The sequence below is a fragment of the Nyctereutes procyonoides genome, unplaced genomic scaffold (assembly GCF_905146905.1).
Source record: "Nyctereutes procyonoides isolate TBG_1078 unplaced genomic scaffold, NYPRO_anot_genome, whole genome shotgun sequence".
In the NCBI taxonomy this organism is placed as follows: Eukaryota; Metazoa; Chordata; class Mammalia; order Carnivora; family Canidae; genus Nyctereutes; species Nyctereutes procyonoides.
The window spans coordinates 64,721,724-64,740,556 of NW_026575049.1; the positions used below are offsets into that span (position 1 = coordinate 64,721,724).

General features: G+C 39.1%; 1 long non-coding RNA gene across 1 annotated transcript; it reads right to left on the reverse strand.

Moving 5' to 3' along the window:
- Positions 1-436: 436 nt before the first annotated feature.
- LOC129511470 (uncharacterized) lies at positions 437-11,408 on the reverse strand. Its single transcript, XR_008664831.1, has 3 exons — positions 11,331-11,408; positions 983-1,089; positions 437-478 (listed from the first exon to the last, which is right to left on the reverse strand). It is a non-coding gene; the product is annotated as an uncharacterized LOC129511470 (long non-coding RNA).
- Positions 11,409-18,833: the final 7,425 nt, after the last annotated feature.

Here is an 18,833-nt window from a genome sequence, read left to right on the forward strand (position 1 = left end):
TCTCCTGCTTTAAAGAAACAAAATGCCATATTTCAGAGAGAGCTATGTGGCAGGAAATTCCAGTGGCTCCTCAGAGTGGGGGATGATAGCTAGTATGAAAGAGGAACCTCAGTCCTACAGCTACAAGGAATTGAATTACAATAATAATCAGTGAGCTTGGAAGAGGACCCTCCACCTGAAATGAGGTGATGAAGGCACGGTGATTTTAGCCTAATGAGACTCTCAGCAGAATATCTAGCTAACTAGAATCTGGTATCTAGACTGTCTCATTGAAACTGTGGGATAATGAATTTGTTTTCTAAAATGTTTTAAAGTTTATGATAGTTTCTTATGCAGCAACAGAAAACCAATATATTAATTCACAATACACAAATTCAATAGTTTTTATATGGATAAGTAACAAAATTAAAAAAGCAATGTTACCTACCACTCATAATTGCACAAATTCCTCCATCCAGAAGGAAATGGAGTCATTTAACTGAAACATATAAAAAAAATAAGGATGAGGAAGACGTGGTTCTCCAGAAAAAGAAACAAAACAAAACTGGGGCCGCATTACAGAAGAGGAAATAAATGTGGGGTGAAAACTCAGCAAATGTCCACTAAGGTCTCCTGCAAGTGAAAACTCAGATTTGTTACTTTGTGTTAGGTCAACTTCCTTTTAATCTCTTTCATTTGAACACACATGCTTCAGGGATTTGACCTGTTTCTTCCACTGCTAATGCAATTGCAAACAGACTCTTTTTCCCTTTTGTCAGCTTAGAAATGTGGTACTCTCTCTCACATCTCTGTTTCTCTGGCTTGGAAATAAGCCCAAAAGATGTATTCCTTTGAATCAATGCTTTTGTATGTTTGGGGTAAACACCCTACGTTTATAGCAACATTACTTATAGTCAAATTATGGAAGTCAAATTATGGAAGCATCCCAAATGTCCATTGATAGATGAATGGAAAAAAAAAAAAAAAGATGTGGTTAAGGTACCTGGGTGGTGCAATCGGTTGACCATGTGACTCTTGCTCTCAGCTCAGGTCTTGATCTCAGGGTGGTGAGTTCAAGTCCCATGTTGTGCTCCGCACTGGGCATGGAGTCTACTTAAAAAATAAACAAAAAAAGAAGATGTGATATATATGTATATACAATGGAATATTATCCCGCCATAAAAATTAATGAAATCCTGCCATTTGCAACAGTATGGATGGAGCTACAGAATATAATGTTAAGTGAAATTAATCAGAGAAAGACAAATATTGTATTATTTCGGTCATATGTGATATTTAAGAAACAAAAAAAATGAGTAAAGGGGAAAAAAGAGACAGCTACATCAAGAAACAGACTTTTAACTATAGAGAACAAACTGATGGTAACCAGAAGAGGCTGGCGGGGAGGGTGAAATAGATGATGAAAATTAAGGAGTGTGCTTGGAATGAGCACAGGGTATGAATGGAATTGTTGAATCACTATTTTGTACACCTGAAACTAATATAATACTATGTGTTAATTAATTATATTGGGAGTAAAATAATGAAGAAAATAAGACCCAAACAACCAAACAAAAAAATAACAGCAAAAATCCATTTAGAGTTTTAAATGTTTCTGCTAGAAGCTACAAAGTAATATCAAGATTGATAAAAATAATTGAACCTTGGAAAATGAGTTGTATTTCAATCCACCTCTAAGAGGTTCCTTTCAGGTGCCTCAGGGGCTGCCTCCCTGGTAAGCTTTCTTTACCATCGTCTTCTCTGGTCTGAATTACTCAGCTTCTCTGATTTTGTTCCCTTACACTGTATTGTAATTTTATGTTTACTTACCTGTCTTTCCCATTGCCTCATAAGTTTCTTAAGGACAGGGCTTTGGCCATTATCTCTGTACCTCTGTATCACGAGTACAAAGCTCATTGTCTGGGACATACACGGTGGAGGGTCAATAAATGTTTTCTAAATTAGTCTTTCATATTTCAATTGCATTTAATCCTGATAACAGCCTTGTGAGATAGAGATCACTAACCCTCTGCTTGGAGAGGTAGGGTAAGTGACTTGCTCAAGATCACACAAAATAGATGGAATCAGGATTTGAGCTTGAATCTCTCTAACACCAAAGGTTGTGCTCTTGGTCAATGACTTGGATGAAAATTGTTCTTTTATTTGGAATAAGGTTCAAACTGTAGTTTGCAAAAGTTTTCCATTATTGGATCCTACCTGCCTTTCTAAACCTTTCTATCATTGACCTTCATGCATCTTTCCTCAATACCCTTAAACAGACTTAGGTTTCCCTCCGTCTATGCAAATCATATTCCTTCTTCAAGAACAGCTCAGATGTCATCATATCATTTACTAAATGTTCCCTTATTAGTTAGCCAGAAGTGACACCTTCCTCTTCCTCTCAACTGTCATTTATTTCCTGAACCATGGATATGACATTTATGACATACTAGCTCCTGTTCCAACTATTAGTGAACCTCTTAGTTTCCATATTAGACTCCTACACCATGACTTGTCTTCTCCTTGGCCCCTAGTATAGTGACGTCCATGTGGTAAACTTAAAAAAAAATTTGCTTATTGACTTAATGCTGGTAGAGGTGCCTTTTTTATATGCTACCCATTTTCCTTGCTGTCTAGAGGTTATGACTGTGCAAATCATTGTTAAATCTGCCCTTATATCCCATATCCTCCTCATATCCCCTAGCCTCAAAGGAATCTCAAAGGGATCTTATGCATTCAGAACCACCAGCTATTAAGTTGGCAAACTGAAGGACAGAAGGGGCTTTTGATAGCTATTAACAATATAGTTTCACAAATATTTTGAAGATATGGCTCGTAAACAATATTTAGTTTAGAAGGACTAGTGACTAAGAAAAGAAAAATAAGGAAATTTATTTTGGGTGTTTCTAAGGCTGATGTAATTTGGTCTGCTAATAGTAAAATTTCAAATTAACCAGACCCAATTAACTGGCATTAACTGCCTTTTCCATTCACACACGCATAGGCAGAGAGAGAGAGAGAGAGAGAGAGAGAGAGAGAGAGAGAGAGAGAGAGAAAGGATTTGTCCTTTGTAGGAAGAGACAAATGATACCACCAAATGACAACAGTAACAATATGTTGTCAAGGGTGCATTCAAAACAGCAACTAGCAGCATGTGTCTTCCTCTCAATAACAGGATAGCTTCCAGAAATGAAGCAATTCAAAATTCTGAATCGTACAGTAAGATACAAGGGTTTCACCAGAAAATTCACTTACCTAGCACCTGTGCTTTTCCACAAATTGTGTATAGTTAAGCAGTGTTACATCATAAGACTATAGTGAGCTACCTAGGAGCTTGTAAGTATAATATTCCTTAAAACAAGCAACTTTACAAATTTGTTTAAGGAAAGAATTATAACAACTAAACTAACTAGCAATGTCAAAAAGAGACCAGAAACCTCAAGGTGCAGCTGGAGCAAAAGACCCTGGTATGCCTTGTTTTCTGCTAAATTGCAAGCTTCTTCAGCGATCAAATTTCAAGTTTCACTGCAGCAAGGGACTCAACTGTGATTATTTAGGCTGCAAAAGTGAAACGAATATAAAGGGACATGATTGAAGTACTGAAAATTGCAATTACAGATGGCCCATGAAAATTAGTCTGTTCATCCTTTTAATCTGGTTGAATGATACAGGAACAAGAGAATTTAAAAAGAAGTTTAATATTAATGGAAATACCAGAGAATTAAATGATTTCATGCGGCACTTTTAAAGAGGTACTATTCACAGTGGCAAAGGAGGGAATGGAGAAAAAGGTTGATATAAGATGAATTCTTTTTTTTAAACTGAGTAATCACACATATTAACACTGAATGACAACCTCAACAAAATCAAGTTTCCAGTGATTAGAGCACAAGAACTTGCAGGCTAACACTGGAGATCCTGCTGGAAAAACACATTCATGCGTATCATAACAGTAACCTCTAAAGTAAGATTGGCAGCAAATTAGTGTGGTGAGCAAAGCAGGCAATATGACAAATCCATTCAAATGATGATGATAAGATAGCTGGTGTGTTCGTGGCTATTTCCCATAATTATGAAAAAAACCAAACACTCAGTTTTCTTTTTGTTTTGTTTTTCTCTGTTTTTTTTTTTTTTTTTTTTTTTGGCCTCCCTTCCCGGAGCCCTTTCCAACCCTCTCTACCCCCAAGTCTATATATCCAAATTCCAGAAGTGATCTCTGACCTCGCTACTGAGAAAAAGCAAGCGTCTACTCTTCATCCCTCTTCCACACCTCAAGCCACACAGGTCATTTTTCGCTTTGTAACAGAGGTATGAATGTGTGGTTTGTTTCCCCTACTAGACCTTAAAAGCATAAGATTCATGATTTGTCTCTGCATTTTCTACATTATCATTTCTTTCTTAAATATAGTAAGCAAACAAATATTTGTAAATATTATGAACGTGTTTCATGAACGAGATAGTAAGGATGGAGTTGCATTGATGTAGCTTTGTCTTATCCATATTCTCTTTGACCAATGTCTCATTTTTTTTCAAAGGCTAAAGATGCAATTCTTATAACTTCATGGGCTAAGCATTGCCAGTGTTCAGATAGCACACAATGGATATATTCCAAAATCTTCACATGAATTGATTTTCTGAATTTAATTATATTTTATTGCCAGAGGAATCTTGCTGCTTAGAGGAACCATGTATAGGATCCTTTTGAAATACTTACCTCCTCCTAATTTAAGTATTTTGTTATGATTTTAACACAAAGGGATAATTTAACATTTTTTAAATAGTTCTCTACACAAAATGATAGTCACTCTTTTGGTGCATAGCATTATAAATTTTGACAAATGCCTAGTCACATAATCAAGAGACAGAACAGTGCCATCATTCAGAAAATTATCTCATGTTGTCCCTTTGTTAGCCCATCCCCTCACCCAAAATCCTTGGCAACCACCCATCTGTTCTCTGTTCTAATAGTTTTGTCTTTTCCAGAACGTCACATAAATGGAATCAGATAATATATAGCCTTTCGAGTCTGGCATCTTTCGCTTAGCATAATGCATTTGAGATTCATCCATATTGTTGATGTATCAGTAGTTCATTTCTTTTAATTGCTGAGTTGTCTTCCAAGGTAGAGAGGTATCACAGTTGAAGGATATTTGAGTTGTTTCCAGGCTTGGGCTATTACGAATAAATCTTTTATAAATACTCGCAAAGAGGTTTTTGTGCGAATATATACTTTCATACTTTCATTTCTCTTGGATAAATATCTAGGAGTGGGATTACTTGGTCATATGGTAAATGTATATCTTCATAAAAACTGCCAAACTGTTTTCCAAAGTTGCTGCATTTGCATCCCCATCTACAATATATGAGAATTGCTCTGCATCCTAACCAGCGTTAGGTATTATAGGCTGTGTTTTTATTTTTTTTAATTTATTTTAAAGATTTTATTTATTTATTTTAAAGTAAACTCTACACTCAACACGGGGCTCAAACTCAGGACTCCGATATCAAGAGTCCCGTACTCTACTGACTGAGCCAGCCAGGCATCTCCAGCAGCTTTGTTTTTAAAAGCCATTCTAGTGAGTGTGTAGTGGTATCTTATTGTGGTTTTAATCTGTCTTTTCCTAATGACCAGAGAGGTTGTGCATCTTTGCAGGTACTCATTTGCTATCTGTGTATCTTCTTTGGTGAAGTATCTGTTGACATTTTTTGTTCATTAAAGAAATTCAGCTTCTTATGTTTTGCTTTTACTAAATAATCTTGAAAGTTACATATTAATTTTGTAGAAAAAAGGAAGAAAATTAAAATCACCCATGAATCCACACTAACAGATAATGATTTTCAAATTTTGGTATGTGTATTGCCAGACTGTTTTTTTTATGTAGGTACACATGTTACAGACATGTAACCTGAATTTCTTGGTTGCAACAGCCTACATATACAAACTAGGTCAGTACGTAGTGATAACTCAAATGTTACTCACATCCTTTTCTACACTTTGATCACAAAATGTTTAAGACAAGGGAATGGAGAATTCTTTGATGGAGAAACTAACCTCAGAAAAATATTTTTATACTCTGGGATTTTATAAATAGCCAATAAAAAGACCAAGTGTATCAAATGATCACCATAAGAGAAGTCCCCCATTTGACATGTTCCCTTTTACCCCAGGAAGGGCTTTCAATTTGCTTTCTTAGTTGATTTTTCTTACAAAAAGAACAGAGACCCAAGAATCACCAGACAATTAAGAAAACTAAACAATATCAAAGGTAACAAACAAATGAAAAAGGAACTCGAAACAAACATGATGCAGGATGCAGGGGGAAAAAAACCACCTTTCTAAAAAAGCATTTGAAAATTAAAAGATATAGGGCACCTGCCTGGCTCAGTGGTAGAGTATGCAACTTTTGATCTCAGGGCCTTGAGTACAAGCTCCACATTGGGCATAGAGATTACTTTAAAAAAAAAAGGAAAGGAAAAAAGAAAATTAAAAACATAACCATTGAAATAAAAAAAAATCCAAAAAAGATCAGGCGAACATTGACGATACCTTCCAGAACTTCAAACAAAAAGACTAAGAGAAGGAAAATACGGGGGAAAGGCAGGAAACTTACCAAATATCAAACAGAAATTCCATTTCAGCTAGAGTTCCATAGACTATAAGAATGAAGAAGAAAAAAATTACAAATTCTAAGGAAAATTATCTGATCTGAAGAGCATGAATCTCCAGCCCAATGAATGAAAAAAGGCCTATAACCAGGACATGAGTATGAACAGAGCACCGAGAACAAAGATCATAAGAACTTCCAAAGAGGAGAAAACTTACTACATCAAAATGAGGGGGAAACAGGGCAGCCTGGGTGGCTCAGCGGTTTAGCACCACCTTCAGCCCAGGACGTGATCCTGGAGTCCTGGAATTGAGTCCCATGTCAGGCTCCCTGCGTGGGGCCTGTTTCTCCCTCTGCCTGGGTCTCTCTCTCTGTGTCTCTAATAAATAAATAAAATCTTTTTAAAAAATGAGGGGGAAACAGACACACACAACCTTAAAAAATAAAGAGAACGGGAAACAATAATTTCAGGCTTCTCAATAACATCACTTAATTCTAGAATGCAGTGGAATATTACCTTCAACATTCTGAAGTGAAATTGTGTTTCACTAAGAATTTTATATCCAACCAGCAATATAGTATGAAGGTAGAATAAAGACATTTTCAGAGATTCAAGGTCTCAAAACTTCACGTCTTATGTACCCTTTCTGGGGAAATTACTATTTTCAAAATAAGAGAGGCAATGGAGAAAGAAGACAAAGAGCCCAGGAAATGGCAGAGCTACGCTAGAGGATGAAAGGAAGTCCTAGAGTGACAACCATGCCTCAAAGCCTAGGGTGCAGCCAGTGCTGATTAGATCAGGGGACAGAGGGCCAGATGGTTACTTTACCTGGGGTGAGCATAGCATAACGTATAGACGGGTCATATCACTCTGCTGTATACCTGATATAACACTGTGTGTCAACTATACTTCAAAATGAAAAAAAAAAAAAAAGGACAGGGTTTTTTTTTTGAGAAAAAAATAGAACTGATAAATCGTTTCATGGTTTTGCATTTGTAGGTTTGAAAAAATATATTGCTAACCGTTTGACATTTGAAAGTCTTTATATTCATAATTATGTAAATATTGACTACCAAATTAATCAAAACATTTTTGCTTTGTGATGTTTTCACCAGAAAGTCTCGCTATGTGACATTTAAAGATTATGGTAGAACTAAAATGGGAAGAGGTGGGGAAAAGGGAAATGAAAGTGGTAAGAGTGAAAGAGCGAAATCCTCAACTACCATAACAGGATGTCAATAGATTATGTTTTTGGATGATAGATAAAAAAATACCTGAATGACAAAGACCTAAATGAGAGACCTGAAATCATAAAAATTCTAGGAGAGAACACAGGCAATAATTTCTCTGACACTGGCCGTACTGACATTTGTCTAGATATGTCTCCTAAGGGGAGGGAAGCAAAAGCAAAAATAAACTAGTGAGACCACATCAAAATAAAATGCTTTTGCACAGCAAAGGAAACCATCTAGAAAACAAAAAGGCCACCTTCTGAATGGGAGAAGATATTTGTGAGTGATATATCTTATACGGGGTTAATGTCTAAAATACATAAAAAACTTCTATATCCCAACACCGAAAAAACAATCCAATAAAGAGGAGACAGACGACCTGAACAGACATTTTTCCAAAGAAGACATACAGATGGCCAACAGACACGTGAAAAGATGCTCAACAGCACTAGTTGTTAGGGAAACGCAAGGAAATGCAAAAACCACAAGAGGGATATTACCTTACACCTGTCAGAATGGCCAAAATTAAAAACACAAGAAACAACAGGTGTTGGTGAGCATGTGGAGAAAAAAGAACCCCCAGGCACTATTGGTGGGAATGTAAATTGGTACTGTCTTGTGGAAAAGAGTATGGAGTTTCCAAAAAAAATTAAACATAGAAATACCATGCAATCCAATAATACCATTCCTTTGGTATTTACCCAAAGGAAATAGAAACACTAATTTGGAAAGATATATGCACCCCTACGTTTACTGTAGACGTATTTACGGTAGCCAAGATATGGAAGCAACCTAAGTGTCCATTGAATAAACGGATAGATGAGGAAAATGTGAGATTTTATATATATATATATATATATATACACACACACACACACACCCTCACACACAATGGAACATTATGTAGCCTTTAAAAGGATGAGATTGTGCCATTTGGGACAACCTGGAATGGCCCTACAGGGTCTTATGTTAAGTGAACTAGGTCATACTGAGAAAGACAAATACCATGTGATTTCATTCATAAATGGAATCTAAAAAGAACAAAGGAATAAACAAAAGCAGAATCAGACCTATAAATACAGAGAACAAACTGGCAGTTACTTGAGGAGAGGGGTGGAGGGGGGTGGGCAAAATGGGGGAATGGAAGTGGGAGACACAAGCTTCCAGTTATAATCTCTGGAATGAACAAGCCACAGAAATAAAAGGCTCCATATAGGGAATATAGTCAATGATATTGTAATAGTTTGTATGGCGACAGATGGTAGCTACACTTGTGGTGAGTGCAGCATAATGTGTAAACTTGTTGGATCACTATGCTATATACCTGAAGCTAACTAACTAACATTGTATGTCAATTATACTCAGAAAAAGAAAAGGAAAAGGGGAAGAAATAGCTGAATGAACAAATTAAACACAAAGAGGTAAATAGATAAAATAGCTAGATGTTGAAAGTGGTGGCCTCTCAAGAGCAGTATAGGTAGGAGATGGAAAAGGGGCTGCACATTGTCCTTATATGTCTTTTAAAATAATTTTTTTAGTACCATGTACATATATGACTTTGATGGAGAATTAAATAAAGAATATTTATATACATTCTTCAGGTAGAATTGGAGTTGGTGCCTCAAAAGGCCTGACACTTTTTAGTGCTATGTACTGTAAAGTTGTCTTCCAGAAGTTGTAATCACTTATACAGACACCAGCCTATATGACAAGTATGCATCTCTTTACGTGTTTGCCAAACCAAGTTATTTTTTAAAAAAATCTTTGCCAGTTGGGTAGGAGAAAAAGTCTGGCCATTACTTGAAGTACATTTTCTTTAAGTGGGTGCTACTTAACAATTGAGGCTAAATGGCATTTTCTCAGTTTGCCTTCTGGTGAGTTCCTGGGTTATTATGTAATGAAATTATTAATGTTCTACATGAGCTTCTATCTTAACATCTGGATCCTAGATCCACAGGGGCTACAAAAATTACCTTTGTTGTAAAAATCTCAGAAAAAATAACATATCCCAAACTGGGTTATTTCTCTGCCCAAACAAGTGCCTCCCCCAACTCCCTATTTCTGTTAATGTCCTTAGTAATTTTAGAGCCTTTTCTTCATATTTATTTATTTTTTTAAAAAAGATTTTATTTATTCATGAAAGACACACAGAGAGAGAAGCAGGCTCCATGCAGAAAGCCCGATGTGAGACCCGATCCTGAGACTCCAGGATGACACCCTGGGCAGAAGGCAGACGCTCAACCGCTGAGCCCCACAGGTGTTCCGCCTTTTCTTCATATTTAATCAGTCATATAATTAATCAACTTTGACTCTACATAGACTCTTATACCTGTTGCCCCCTTTCCATGCCCAATCTTTTTAAAAATGTTTTTTTCTTACATTTTTATTTTAATTCCAGTTAGCTAACATACAGTGTTATATCCGTTTCAGGTGTACAATAGAGTGATTCAATACTTCCATACATCACCCAGGGGGCACCATGGCAAGTACACACCCACTCTTAAATGTTGCTTTTGCTTCCAGGAGAATTTTGATAGCTATTTCCCAATTACCCTTCCAAAGTATTTTAGATAAACTTAGATTTCCACCAATAGTGGAAAGGAACCGTGTCCTCAAACTGTCAACATTTGGCACTAACAAACCCTTTGATTTTTATCAACCCAATAGGTGAAAAATAGATGATACCTGTTATTTTGATTTGTATTATTTATGTATGTGGCTATAACATGATTTCTGCTTACACCTCCATTATTAGCATTAGGTCACATAGATGGGCTCAGTGCCAGGGGGTGAGCAAAGCCAGCATTTTACTTTATAGTTTTTATGATGGAAAGAAGGTGCTGGAATGGATGTGGAAGCTTCAGGGTTTTTTTTTATTTATGGCTTTTGGGTTTTGTGTTGTTCTCTTCATGAAGATTAAAATTTCATTCATGATTTTAAAAAAATTTTTAGTATAAAAGCATTCAAATACACAAAAGTAGGGAGGATGCAATAAAGGACTTTCATGCATCCATCCTACAGTTTAACATTATTAAATTTTACATTTTGTTTCATCTACCCATACCTAATTATTTTTCTGAAGCTTTCCTAAAAAAAAAAAAAAAACCAACTCAGGTATCATGGGATTTTACTCATAATACTTGGTTTCTCTAACAAGTAAAGATTTTTATTAATGTTATTAATGTTTATTAATCAATATTATTGGTTTTTTCTTTTTCTTTTTTTTTTTTAAATTTTTTAAATTTATTTATGATAGTCACACACACACAGAGAGAGAGGGAGAGAGAGGCAGAGACACAGGCAGAGGGAGAAGCAGGCTCCATGCACCGGGAGCCCGACGTGGGATTCGATCCCGGGTCTCCAGGATCGCGCCCTGGGCCAAAGGCAGGCGCCAAACCGCTGCGCCACCCAGGGATCCCTTATTGTTTTTTTCTATTGAGGTGTATCACATCAACTAATTTTCACAAAATGAAAACACATAATTATATCTCATGTCAAGAAAGAGAGCCTTACCAATACTCCAGAAGCCCCTTTTTGTCTTTTCCAGATTACTGCTATAGGTGAAGAAAAGGTTTTCCTCAACCCTCTTAGGGTCTCTGGCTGGGTCTGAAAATTAAACTTCCAAAGACAGATTAACAGGAGAAAAGCAAACACATTTATTTAATATAAGTTTTACAGAAGAACCTTCATCAGGAAATGAGGACCACCCAAAAAACCAGAGCTGTGTATTTTTATGCTAGGTTGGATGGATAGTGGACTGTTATGGAGGATTGATTAAAGTGTACGAGGTAATTACAGCAAACTGGGGGAACTTGGCAAGGCCTGTCTGTTAGGATACTTCTTAGTGTCTCTTTATCCTCCAAGAGAAGGATGAGTCTACCTCTCGCATGACTTTTTTTAATTTTTTTAAAAATTTTTATTTATTTATGATAGTCACACAGAATGAGAGAGAGAGAGAGGCAGAGACATAGGCAGAGGGAGAAGCAGGCTCCATGCACTGGGAGCCCAATGTGGGATCCGATCCCGGGTCTCCAGGATCGCGCCCTGGGCCAAAGGCAGGCGCCAAACCGCTGCGCCACCCAGGGATCCCTCTCGCATGACTTTTATGACCTGTTTCAGAGGAGAAGGGGGAGTGATGAAGTGAAGAGGAGGAGTCAGAATTACCTTCCTGCTCAGTCTTTTCTCAAACTCTTTCAGCTTAAGATATTCAATATGCCAAGATGCCATCTTTTGGGGTAGTGTGTCCTAAACCCTACCACTACCCCGCTGCCATAGTTAACCACCAAATGAAGTAACCATACTTCATTTCACGTTTCCTGCTTTTGAACTTAAATACAGAGAATTACATTATGAACTCTAAGTATGTAAATGGTGTATTGTTTGGTGTCTGGCTTACTTCACTCATCATCATGCTTCTAAGATTCAACCGTGGAGCATATAGCAGCAGTTAGTTCTCAGCACTACAGAGTATTTCACTGAGCTTTAGGATTTTTGAAGAAAGTGCAGGGCTCAAGGACGTAGCCCTGTAAACCATCAGTTTTTATTCTTTTCTCATCCTTTCTCCTACCAAAGACTTGCCAGGACTGTGAAGAATGGATAAAGGTACATAGAACTGGAAGGATCGAGGAAATAATAAGCCTTTTAACAACAGAGATTTTATGTAGGGCACTATGAGCTGACTTGCAAAAATAGTGCCGTTGAGTGGTGAAGAACAAATGCTCTTATAATCAGAGAGAGGTGCCAATTCCTTCTGGGCACCATTCATATGGATGAGTTTGCTTTGTTGCCCTCCAGTTTTGGAATGTCTATTGGTTTGCCCTCCTCTTTGCACTCCTGACACAGGGACAGGAAGGCAGGTAGGGTTGTGTATAGATTCCCTTGTATAGAGGAAGCAGTTGTTCAGTGGCCTTGGAAAAGCCCAAATGCTGATGTGTTACAGCAGGTGGCAGCCTTTCCCCAGGAGAGGGAAAACGGGAATACCCAGGCTTACCTAATGAAGATCGGTTTTGGTTTTTATAGCTTCTGTTTGATTAAAGGTCAGGTGATTTATCTAGAACCTGAAGCTAAGCTTGGCCTCATAACAGAGAAGAGAAGCAGGGACCCTGGAAGCTGGAAAAGGAGTTGTGAGCTCACCTCTGGGTGAGCCAGTGGCTCTGAATTATTCAGTGGCTGCCTTCAGGGAGCCTACTCAAGGTCTGACTCAACACTGGTGATGGGTGAAGGGTGTCAGTCTGAGCCTCAGAAAGCAGGGCAGTGGCGAATTGACCCGACGACACAGAATCCGAGATCAAGAATTACCCTGCTGTGTACTGGGAGGGTGGGCAGTTGTCAGCAGAAATACCTACCCCCTTTTCATTCCAGATCTGTAAAGCAGAAATTCATTCATTCATTTATTTTTTTTTAAAGCAAGCTCTATGCTCAATGTGGGGTTTGATAAATCAGCCTTTTAAACTAAACTGCCAAGTATTTTTTTTTAAAGATTATGAAGTTCTTCTCATGCAAGTTTACCAAATGCTTATGGAAGGGTGCCTGAGTGGCTCAATCAGTTGGGTGTTGGACTCTTGGTTTGGGCATGGGTTGTGGTCTCGGGGTGATGGGACTGGCCTGTCTCGGGCTCCGAGCTTGGCAGGGAGTCTGCTTCTCTCTCTCCCCGCCGCCCACGTGCTCGCTCTAAAATAAATAAATAAATCTTTAAAACAAAAACAAAAACCCCAAAGTGCTTATGGAAAGCCAGACTTGGTGGAGAAGCTTGGCATTGGGAAATGTATCCAGTTTGTTTTTACTTTATTAATGGTGGGACTGTAATTTATCATTTATCAAGAACATAGTACTTAGAAAATGACGTCATTCAAAACTTAATGGGAATGAGGAGACATTCACTAGGGTCCCTACAGATGGATTTGCTTCAGGCAACTGAAGTGATCAGGCAAGAGTAGGAACAGACAGAAATCATGGGACTAGCTGTGACTATTCAATTAAAATTAAGCTAAATTAAAACTAAAAATTCAACCCCCTCAATTTGACTCAGATGTGAAGTGGTTGCACTGGCCACATCTCCGGAGCTCAGTAGCTACATTTGGCTAATGGCTGTCATATTGGACGGCACAGACTATGGACCATTTCTATGATCACAGAAAGTTCTACCAAACAGCACTAAATGGGAGTCAAAAAGCAGGGAGTGGTGCCAAAGGAAAATGTGGGTGGTTAAAAACAAACCCTCCCTGTAATACTAAGTAGCATAATAATGATTCCAAAGTGTGGCAGGAGTTTCTAAACAGAGTATTTCATATAATCCCCATGGCAATCCACAGCCCCAACAATAATGCTACCGACAGTTGTAGAAACCTTACAGCAGGCCAAGCACTAAGAACTCTGGTGTAAGCTCGCTGCTCTTTCCAGAAGCTGGTGAGGCTGGTATGGTCGTCGCTGTTTAAGAGATGAAGAGACTGTGGCAAAGGGCTTCATGACTTCTCCACTGTTGCCTGGCTTTGAAGGAAGAGCTGGGATCCAAACTCAAGTTTTTCAGGGTTGTGATAATTAGAATGAAGGTGTGGAAAGTGCCTAACACACTCCATGTGTGAGCACACTTTGCCTCTAAGCCACGTTCTCCTCAGGCAGGCCCAGCTCTTGGAGTCTGTCACATAATTGTCTTTCTGGCTACAGAAGGCGTCATGCCAGGTCTGATAGAGAAACAATGATCCCCTGTTAGCCAGGATATGAGCCACTTCCTGCCCTCTAGAGCAGAAGCTGCCGTCTGCACAAAGGAAGCTGGTTTCTCGGAAGCTCACCTTTGAAAATTTTGAAGTAAAATATTCTCGTTTAAGACAAAAACGAATCTTAGGACCATAGGATAGGAAAATACTATTTTCTGCAAGTGATGAGATTATGAGAAATCGCCTCTTTTTGGTCAGCTGTATTTTGCAACATTTCTATGTGAATATGTGTGATAAGATTTGAAAAGTCCCAAAGCCAAATACTGGCTTTTAAAAGTTCCAAGTCAGATACCATATCATAAAATTTGTTAATTAACAATATTTTAGGCTATTTTTTTAAAGTACTCTCTACACCCAACGTGGGGCTTGAGCTTACAACCTTAAGAGCAATAGTCCGCTGCTCCACTGACTCAGCCAGCCGAGGCACCCCATTAGGCTCTTGATAATATAGCAAATACTTTTTTTTTTTTAAATTTTATTTATTTATGATAGGCACACAGTGAGAGAGAGAGAGGCAGAGACACAGGCAGAGGGAGAAGCAGGCTCCATGCACCTGGAGCCCGACGTGGAATTCGATCCCAGGTCTCCAGGATTGCGCCCTGGGCCAAAGGCAGGCGCTAAACCGCTGTGCCACCCAGGGATCCCTATAGCAAATACTTTAATACTAAAAGCCGATAGAAATCTTTTAGTTGGATGCTAAATACTTTGATCAATAGCAGGGGAAGTGTGGAACTTAATCATAAGGTTGGAAAGGGCAGGAAACAATGAACAGGTACTCACAGCTGCTCTGCAGATGGGACTCGCTGTTTTGCATCCCGTGGCCCTGTAGATAGCTGCCTTATGTCCTCCAGGTCAAGACGAAGCAATAGTCAGGTCAACAAAACAGGGATAGTCTATAAATCACCCTATCATTTTTATCATTCATTGGCACCAAATGATCTCTAAAAGGGAATACGGTTGGTAAGAAGGAAGAATGAGAAGGGGGAGCTTTCCAAGCTATGGCATCGATGGTCTCCTTCTCAGGTGGGACTCCTTATGTCAAAACATTGTTACTGAGCATGTTGTGGGGGAGGGAAAAAAAAGACTCCGAGGTCCTTAATTGCTAAGGTTCTTTTCTTCTGTAAAGTTCTAAGACTTTGTGGCCTTACTTTAGTAGTGTATCTACACATACTAGTCATATTCTTTCACGTGTGCATACATTTTAAGGTTTCCTTTAATTAAATTTGGCATCCTGCCGAAGGCTATCTTGATATACTTCTAGTTAAGCTCACAGGTGGGTCCACTGTGTAGTGACAGCCAAATGAAATGGTAGGAAAAAAAAGTGTTTCACATAACTAAGTATCCTGATGGAATACATCTTATAGAATTATCCCCTCTAATGGCAAAAAAAAAAAAAGAGTTTTTAAGTACAAATGATAACTCTGAGGCAGGATCAAGTGATAGTGTGGGCACTACAGAACCAGGAATTCACCCTCCTTCCCTCACTTCCCCACCTCGCAGGCTCCCATTGGATTGGAAAGCTGATCCTCCTTAACTGGAGAGTGTCATTTAAGTTAGGTGGCTACAGCTTTAAAGCCAACCCAACCCTGCCCCCCTCCCAAAAGAAACAAAAACCACTCCCCAAGAAACCAAAAGACATGTGAATTTACAGCAACCAACTGTCTAGGAAGGCAGTTGAAAATGAGAAAGAATGAACTGAAAAAGGGGCAGATTCATTCTGCAGGTGGTGCATGCGGTCCCTTCTCCGAAACACAAATACTCCGGCTCGTTTGCTCTCGTTCCCTTCAAGAAGATGGACTTGGCAGGTTTAAGAAAGAAAAGCCCTGGAATCAAACCAGGCTCCTTTGTGTTTCCTGTTTGATTGAAAGCATTCTGAAGCAAACAGAATCTTGAGATCAATTTACTTAAAAAATTTTTAGAGCTACCCATATATGTATGTGCATCTTCTAGCGCCTGCAGATGCCGGACAATTCCCTTTGCCAACTGAATTGCCTTTGCAGATGCCTTCGAGCTTCCTGTTTCTTTCCTCTCTTCTCTTTTTCAGAGGTAAATAATATCTCAATTCTTTTTTGCTGGATGGAAAGAACCAAGCTAAGGTCACGGACGGGTCTGATACTGCAATATGTTCATCATGGGTTTTGCACTGCACTTCTAGTTTCATAAATAAGTCTGCATTTAGGCTTTGGTTTATAGAATTCAGTTTACAGGTGTATCCTCTACGCTACTCTCAGCCCCTGGCTTTTCATGGATGCACGCTTTGCTCAAATGTCCCGAGACCTGGAAAGACACGCTAGATGGATGAGCTACTCTCACAGCTACTTACCTGGATTGCCTAGAGAAGCAAAGATCACATCTCATTTGGGGAATGAAAAACTTCAAGAAATACAGGATTTAGAGTCTCCTGTTTTTTTCTTTTGGGCTTTAAGTGCAAAGACTTGAGTTAGTCACCCTCAGTAGCTCACGGTACACAATCATCCACATGAGGCCTTTTCTTGTTTTACGTTATTTTCTTTGTTCTATTTCATATTTTCATTTCCCCACTTCATCTCCAGCATCAGCAGCCACTCTAACGTATTTAATATGTGCTTGGAAATGCATGTATCCCCGAGTTACATTTCATAATGTTGTCTTATGAATGTATGTGTTTTCAGTCTGTATTATTCAACGGTTCTTGTTCTGCTTATTGCTTTAAGATGGGGCGCAGAGAGAGAGGCAGAGAATCTTAAGCAGGCTCCACGCCCAGCCCAGAGCCTGATGTGGGACTCAATCTCACTACCCTACCTAGGATCATGCCCTGACCCAAATTCAAGAGTTGGACACTGAACCAACTGAGCCACCCAGGTGCCCATTTATTGCTTTTTTTTTTCTTTACACAATGCTGTTTTTAAGTCCTTTCCATGTTCCTTTATGTGCATTTTGAGCTGCTGCATGAGTTTCTGTATTATGTATCTAATACTTTTAACATATCCAGTCCTCCAGTGATAGATACCCAGACTGCCTCCGACACCTTGTGCCTCAGACAAGCCTGTGCTAGACACCTTCACACATGTCTCCTTATGAACCTGGGTGAAGGGGGGTTTCTGTGTCACCCACAGCATGTGCACATGTATGCGAATGCATGTGCACACACAATACTCACATCTAATGACAGTCATGCCAGCAGCACACGAAGGGCCTTATTTCCCCACATCTTTGCCAAGACCACCAAGTCATTGCCCAACTCTCTAATTTCTACAAATCTATTGGGTGTGAGGGCAGCGAGTCTTAATATGCGGTTCTCTGTTTAGGCATAACATTGACTTCTCTTCCACCTTTCCTGGTCGTTTGCCTTTCCACTCCCGAGAACTGGCTACTCACATGCTCTGTCGATGTTTTGACAAAATATTTTGCTTGACCAAACTACTCAGTCTCCTGAAACCATCTCCTGGGCTCATATGTGCACTTCCTTGCAAAATCCAGTTTTAGCAAGAACTCTCTCATCGCTGACATGTGATCATCCTGGACATCTGAGCAGGTCCCTCAACCTCCACCGCCCTCAGGTGATGTCCTCCTGGCCTGCCCTCAGCAAGAATCCTGTGAGGTGGGGATTAGCCAGCCGTTCCCTTCCCTTCCCTTCCCCTGATGTTTCCTCTTAGTAGTTTCATCCGTTGACCCCCACCCCTCCTGCCCCTTGGCTACCGACTCCCACCTGGCCTGCTGCATTCCCGGTTGAGCCCCGTTCTGCCTACTGTAGAACCCGCTGCGGCCATCCTGAATAGAGTCTCCTCACCGTTTTTTCCCAAGTGTCATTGAGAGTTTTTTTTCAACAGTTTCTACTGGGTACTTGGATTTGTTGGCACTCCTTATATACGCTAGGCTCTTAAAAACGTTTTTATTTAAATTTCAGTTGGTGAGCAGACAAGCGTAATATTAGTTTTAGGTGTACAATAGAGTGATTCAAACTTCCATCCAACACCCCGTGCGCATCACACGTGCCCTCCTGAATCCCCATCACTTGTCTCACCCTTCCCTCCCCCACCTCCCCTCTGCTAACAATCTCTAGCGTTGAGTCTGTTTTTTGGTTTCTCTCTCTTTTTCCCTTTACTCATTTATTTTGTTTCTTAATTCCACATGAGTGAAATCATATATATGCTAGGTTTTAATTCTTTGTTGATTTGAAATATCTTCTAAATATTTTCCATTTGTCCTCTGCCTAAGTTTGTCTACAATAGCCTTCGCTGAACATAAGTCCTTAATTTTGGTTTGGTCAAATCTGCCAACATTTTGGATTATGGCTTGTGCTTTTTGGGTCTGATTGACTGAG